The sequence below is a fragment of the Raphanus sativus genome, chromosome 3 (assembly GCF_000801105.2).
Source record: "Raphanus sativus cultivar WK10039 chromosome 3, ASM80110v3, whole genome shotgun sequence".
NCBI lineage: Eukaryota > Viridiplantae > Streptophyta > Magnoliopsida > Brassicales > Brassicaceae > Raphanus > Raphanus sativus.
In genome coordinates this window covers 22,708,674-22,715,654 of record NC_079513.1, presented here as the reverse complement: position 1 = coordinate 22,715,654, position 6,981 = coordinate 22,708,674, and positions in this window count along the sequence as shown.

Sequence of the window (6,981 nt, the reverse complement as noted above, 5' to 3'; positions counted from 1 at the left end):
TCTTGGCAACGTTGGGACCAATCCCATGTCTTCCCCTTCTTTAGAAGGTCCGTTAGTGGTGCCGCCTTCCTTGAATATCCCTCGATGAACCGACGATAATAGTTGACCAGACCAAGGAAAGATCGCAACTCCGTCACCTTGGTCGGGGCCTCCCACTCCGTAATCGCCTTAACCTTTGGTTCATCCATCTTCAGTTTCCCGTGCCCGATGACATGGCCAAGGAACTGAACTTCTTCAGTGGCAAACGTGCACTTCTCCCTCTTTACGAACAGCTCGTTCTCTCGGAGAACCCGAAAAACTGTCCGCAGGTGCTCTACATGCTCCTCCATCGAGTTGCTGTAGATGACAATATCGTCTAAGTATGCCACCACGAACCGATCCAAGTAGGGCTGTAGGATCTGGTTCATAAGGGTGCAAAACGTGGCTGGGGCGTTCGTAAGACCAAATGGCATCACCAACCACTCGAACGACCCATACCGAGTTATGCACGCAGTCTTCGGCTCATCTCATCCGCTATCCGGACTTGATAGTACCCCTTCTGTAAGTCCATCTTCGTATAGACCTTTGCCCCTCCAAGTCTATCGAATAGATCCGCGATCAATGGGATAGGATAAGCGGTTCTTGATCGTCACCTTGTTAAGTGCCGGTAGTCCACGCACATTCTCAACGAACCATCGTGCTTCTTCTGGAACAGAACCGGTGCGCCCGTAAGGTGCCTTCGACGGTCTCAGCTTCCCCGTCGATAACAACTCATCGAGCTGTTTCCTCAACTCCTCCAGCTCGGTTGGAGCCATCCTATAAGCGCGCATAGATGGTGGTTTGGCTCCTTGCTCCAACTCGATCTGATGGTCCACCTCCCTCCTTGGTGGTAACTTCTCGGGCAACTTAGCCGGCATCACGTCCTTATTCTCTTCAAGGACCGCCTCGATGGCTTGTGGGATAGGCTCAACGTTCTTGGACTCTTCCTCCATCTTCATCATAGCCAAAAACGTGGGCTCTCCCTTCTTCACCCCCTTGGTGAGTTGCATCGCCGACAATTGCTTCATCCCGTCAGTTTTCTCTTCTAAGGCTGGAATCATGCATGGTGATCCCTTCTCGAGAACACACACCGAGCTCAACGCTGGCATGGGTATGACTTGGACTTGTCTCATGAAGTCCATTCCCAATACCACCTCAAAATCATCCATGGGTATAACTGAGAAGTTCACCGGACCACTCCAGCTTCCCAGCTTCATCTCGACCCCTCGAGCAATCCCATTGACGGTTGAGCCTTGGCGTTCACCACCTTCATCCAACCATCCTTCTTGGACCACTTGACACCAAGTCTCACAGCTTCGTCTATCGCCATGAAGTTGTGAGTGGCGCCCGTGTCCACCATTACTCGGGTCTGTTTACCGTTGATCCGAGCCTCAACGTACATGAGCCCCTTGCTCGTCGACTTTACCACCGGGTTAGCCTTCAGGGCGTTCAGCAGCTGCAACGACCCCATCTTTCCCGGTTCCTCTTCTGGAGTCTCGGTCTCCCGACTCTCCATGATTGCTGATAAGGACCCCATCTTTGGACAGTCCTTCATCGCATGTGGCCCCTTGCACACAAAGCATCCTCCCTTAGGAACAAAGGACTTCTTTTCTCGCTTCAAAATCCTCCCGACGAGCACCCGCTCAAAACTCCTTGAGGTGATGGTCGAGCCGTGTCCCGTCTTGCTCCCCCACCTTTAGCTCCGCCCTGCTCCTTCTTCTTATAGGACTCGGACGAGCCAGAAGTGCGGAAGTCAGTCAAGGACTCAGCTACCGCAATCGCTTCATCGACGGTGTTAACGCCCCTACGCTGCAACTCTTGCTTGGCCCAAGATTGCAGTCCGTCGGTGAAGTAGAACACAAGATCTTCAGCGGTCATGCTCAGGCGGATCTGAAGCATGAGAGTCGTGAAACTCCTTCACATAGTCCCGGATCGAGCCTCGTTGTCGAAGTTCCCTCAACTTCTTCCGGGCTTCATACACGACATTCTCCGGGTAGAATTGTCGCTTAAGTTCCCTCTTGAAATCATTCCAAGTATCGATATGGCAGGTGCCTTGTTCGATCTCAGAATGTTTCCTTCGCCACCACAGCATAGCCGTGTCTGTGAGATATGACGTCGCAGCCTTCACCTTCGCATTCTCATTCACCACGTTGAGATTGTCGAAGTATATCTCCATCTGCCAAAGGAAATTTCTCGACCTCCTTAGCATCCCTCACACCGTGAACCGGTTTGGCTTCGGAAAGTCAACCTTGCCAGGACTGGTTCCTCCAACGGCTTCGGCATTCACGCTTGCCCTCTTGACTAGCGTGATGTCTTCCTCCATGGCAGTAAAGCGTGCTTTCATCCCCTCGATGTCATCACGCAAAGCCTGGACAGATCCGTCACCAACTCCTCGAGTCGAATGAACCGAGTGTCCAAATCGGCAGCATTTTGCTTCACTTCCTTCAAGCCCACCGAACACGACACCCTCCAGCTCTGTGACGGTATGCTCGACCCTTTCGAGCTTATCACTCAGTTCGCCCACAGCATTACTCAACACCTCACGAGAAACACTCTTCTCTCGCTGGGTGCCAGCACGTGTGGCCGTAGCCTCTCTTCCGCGCTCCTCTACGCCGGACTGCGAGCTCGCCTCTTTAGCTCTATCTCCCTTAGCCATTTTCTTCACTCGGACAGAGTCTCCCCTTGTCTGGATCGTAACTCAGCTCTGATACCAACTGTCACGGACTGATTTCTTTACAGCAATCAGGACGTGCGGCCTTAGCAGCTTTCACCCTTGTGATTTGCTAAGTCAGCCTTTCAGACAAATCGATCAGCACTTAGAGAGAGAGTATGGACGTTTTTAGAGAGAAGTCAGAGCTTTATGAAGGTTTTTCTTATTGAAACTGAATGAATTTTACAATGAGGCTTCACCCCCTTATATACACATTCACCTCCTCAACGGACGGTGCAGATCAAACCGATCTAACGGTTGAGATCTTTTCCTAACTATGAAGTAACTTCAACATGAAGTACTTCAGCCTTAAGATACTTTTCCCTTAAGTATTCTACAACCTTCCACACTCTTCTTAATAATATTAAACACTTAGATATTTTACAAGGTACTTCACCCTTAAGTAAACCTAAGTAAAGTGGGCTTGAATCATTTTCGGCCCGGCCCGATGTGTGCTGCTTCATGGACGTTTTTGGGCTTCCAAAATGGGCCGTGACAGCCAGCCCTGCTCATGTCTTCATTTCAGTTTTCAATTTGTAATTAAAGCATTGATGATTAATTAATGAAAAAAAATATTTCATTTAACAGGCGGATGAAGAAGAACAAGAGGTGTTGAGGTTGAAAATAGAATCAGGAATAGGAGCTTATAATGGAGCTCAGAGCCCTACTTGGAGCATGGACTCTCTATACTAAAAAGTTTGTGTTTTGAATTATCTCTACAAAAAATAGTATATATTTTTCATTTCTTCTCCCTTCGTTTTGTTTGCCCATCACGAAGACTTCTTTTGCGTCTATATAATGTCTATATAATCGTAATCGTACGCATTGTTTTTTTTTTTTCCGGGTGGGGAATGGTATGTTCGTGTCCTTGATATAAATTGAAATTTAAAAGGAGTTTTGTTTCTTATTTCTCACTGGTAGATAATGCAATCTTAATAGTAAGGTAAATGAAAAGAGTGGACCAATGATTGATTTACGCTTTTGTCAACAAAAGAAACTGATAACATCCCTTTACGCAGGTGACTCATAAGTGACTCATCCGTTCAAGATTACGGATAAGAGTTGTTTAGGACGAAATAATATAGATCTCGTTTTATGGGTTTGTGTACTGAGGGTGTGTGACAAAAAGATTAGTTTATTAACGTAGGGTAAGTGTTTATCCACTGGAGTCTGGAGGGGATGACGAACTATCTTTTGCATGGGCATTTGGTTGTTTTTATGGGCATATGAGTGGAAGACCACAAAAATCTATGAAAATGAGAACAATGGGCTAGTGGCTACCATACGGCCTAACAGTATTACAGACCCACTCTAAAGCCCATTTACAGAAAAGGAAAACTACCAGCATTACAATACAAACTCTATTTTCATTATTTTGCTATCCTTTTCTTTCTGTCATCAAAAAGATAATGTTGGATTGAAGTAAACCTTCACCACTGATATTTTGTATATATCATAATTCACTTTTTCTTGAATAATATACATATCTTAATTTACATTGTACGAGTCCATGTTCTTCGCAAATACATCTCATAAATCATTTTTGGTAAGGTTATATTTTCTGTCACTAAACAGTAGAGTAGATTTGATCTCCTTACAAGAAAACACCTTTTTAACAATACTGAAACAAAATAGCTTCCTACTTTGACACAGTTTTGTAGTTTGTTTGGGAGAAATTTTCTTAAGAAAAGACTTATAATTCAACAAATAATTCCATAGTTCATTAAAGTTACTTCATTTTTTTTTGTTTTCTAACGGATATATACAGTGACGGACGCGAGCGGATTTCCTGATACATACATCAATCGGAAATATTTCTGTAATGTTTTTTAGAAACTCAATTTTTTAGAAACTTAATTCTCACGGTTCTTAAGTACAGTAATATCATTTTAAATTAAAATATTATAAAAGTTGTCACTAATAATTTTATATTTCTTTTCTTGATAATTTTTAATTTTTTTCTTTATATTGGTTTACAAGCCCCATATATTAAAAAGAAATTAATTATAAATTAAAGGCATGTGTATATATATATATGTATTTATTTATTTATTTCATAAAAAGAAAGTTTTAATAAATAGCTTTATATTTTAAAATAATTTTCTCTTTAAAATATAATCTCAAACAACATATATTTTACTATAATATCTTTTACTATTACTTGGAAAATAATTAAACTATTTTGACTATAAATATAAATAATAATATATATTTTCATTATAAATAGTAAATCTCATTATATTTCAATTTGGAATGAATTGATGTAAGTTAATATACCCACAATATGATTAACCGGACTTTTCTAAATTCTTATACTCAAAATTAAAGTCTAATTAAAATAGCAACATATTATTATCTACAAAATATGTTTATTGATTTCTATACATATATAAAATATGAAATGACTGAAAGCATATAAAATAGACGAATATTAACCAACAATTATAAATGAACTATTTTTAAAATTTATATATGGCCATGAACTTCAAAAAAAAATTAATTGTATTTCAATTTATAAAAACTCTCAATTGTTCACAATTTAGTTTATTTCTTAAAGTTAGCATATATAAGATCACGCATAATTTTACCAGAAAAAAATATTTGCTAATGTGAATAGACCTCACCAAACTAAATGAAATCAAACAAAATGAACCAAAAATCTATTCTGTTTAGAGCAAAAATGGCTTATTTCAAAGAAACAGATGTAATTTAATGTATTCAAATGATAAATGAACTGATCAAATTTTATGCACAAAACCATACGTCCGATTAAAATAATAAAATTATTTTATAAAAATAATATTTTAAACATATAAGTTATATAAAGTTTAATTAAAATAATATATTAATAATTTATTTAATTTGTAAATATTTTTATCCGTACATAACTACGGAAAAACCACATAATACTTTATAAAATAATATAACCTTTTTGGTCAACTTTCAGTATAAATACTTTTATTTTATCTATGTTGAAATGGTCATTCACAGTCCCATTCTATCCAAAATTATGATTAACAAACTTGTCAAGGAAATTTTTTTAAACGAGCAGCCATGTTTGAGAATTCATAAAGGGGATTAGTTTTGTAATTAGTAGCAGCTTGGAAAAAGAAGTAGTGTTTTTTTTTTCTGAACTAAAAGTTATTGGTAGTGTTGATATAATGCAAGTTGATCAACGACCACACCAGTATTTCTTATCTGACCTTTTTACTATTAATTCTGTAAGTATATTTTTTTTTATGTCGGCGGCGATTACTAGATATTCTAGCTATATACAGAATGATTTTTATCTCTACTTTTTTTTTGTCAACATAAGATATATTTCAAACTCCTAAACTATTTCTTAAAAAATACAGTTCACAGATATTATTTTTTTCTTAATATCCGGTAGATTCTTTTTTTTTTCATCTGATAGATTAATACTATATCAAACAAGGTTTTACACACAAAATTGATAAAGACATTATCCTTCCGGAGCCAATAACCAGAGGAACCACCAGAAGACAGAAGTTGGACATAACACAAATATTTTGTTATATCTCACAGAATTTTTTTATGCGTTAATATCTCTATAATATATTTGAAAAGTCAGTTTTTGTATGTCTTTATCACATCTATATAACTAAAAAATAAATACCAAAATGAAATACTTTTTTTGAATTTATTTACTATGATATGTCACTAAAATTATTAATTAATATACTTTTTAGGATTCTTTATCTTTTCTAACCTAATTAATACATTTCTAAAATTAAATACTAACTAAAAAATCATGGCAGCAATAATTAATAAACCTAGATTTTAATATTATTTGTCTTTTTCTATTTTAGATATATGTATGTCTGAAAAATAATTAATAAAACTAGCTTTGAATAGTTAGCAAATAATAGTTTTAAGAGCTATTAATTATTTTAGTAATAACTAAAATAAAAGTCATCACATAAAATAGTTATTTATATATTATAAAATACATTACGTTACGCATATTTTTATATAAATAAATTTCAATGTAAATTCAATATGATAAATGTTGAAAAGTATTAAATATATAGCACCATATATTTGAAATAGTATATACAAAAAAAATTTACTATACATTATCATGAAATTTTATCCATAAAAATAAAAATACATTTGTACGGATATACGGATCATATTCTAAAAATATAGATTATACGATAGATGATTTACAAGATAAAATAATTTTTTTTGAACTATAGATTAAAATAAAATTACTCAGTACAAACTATTCA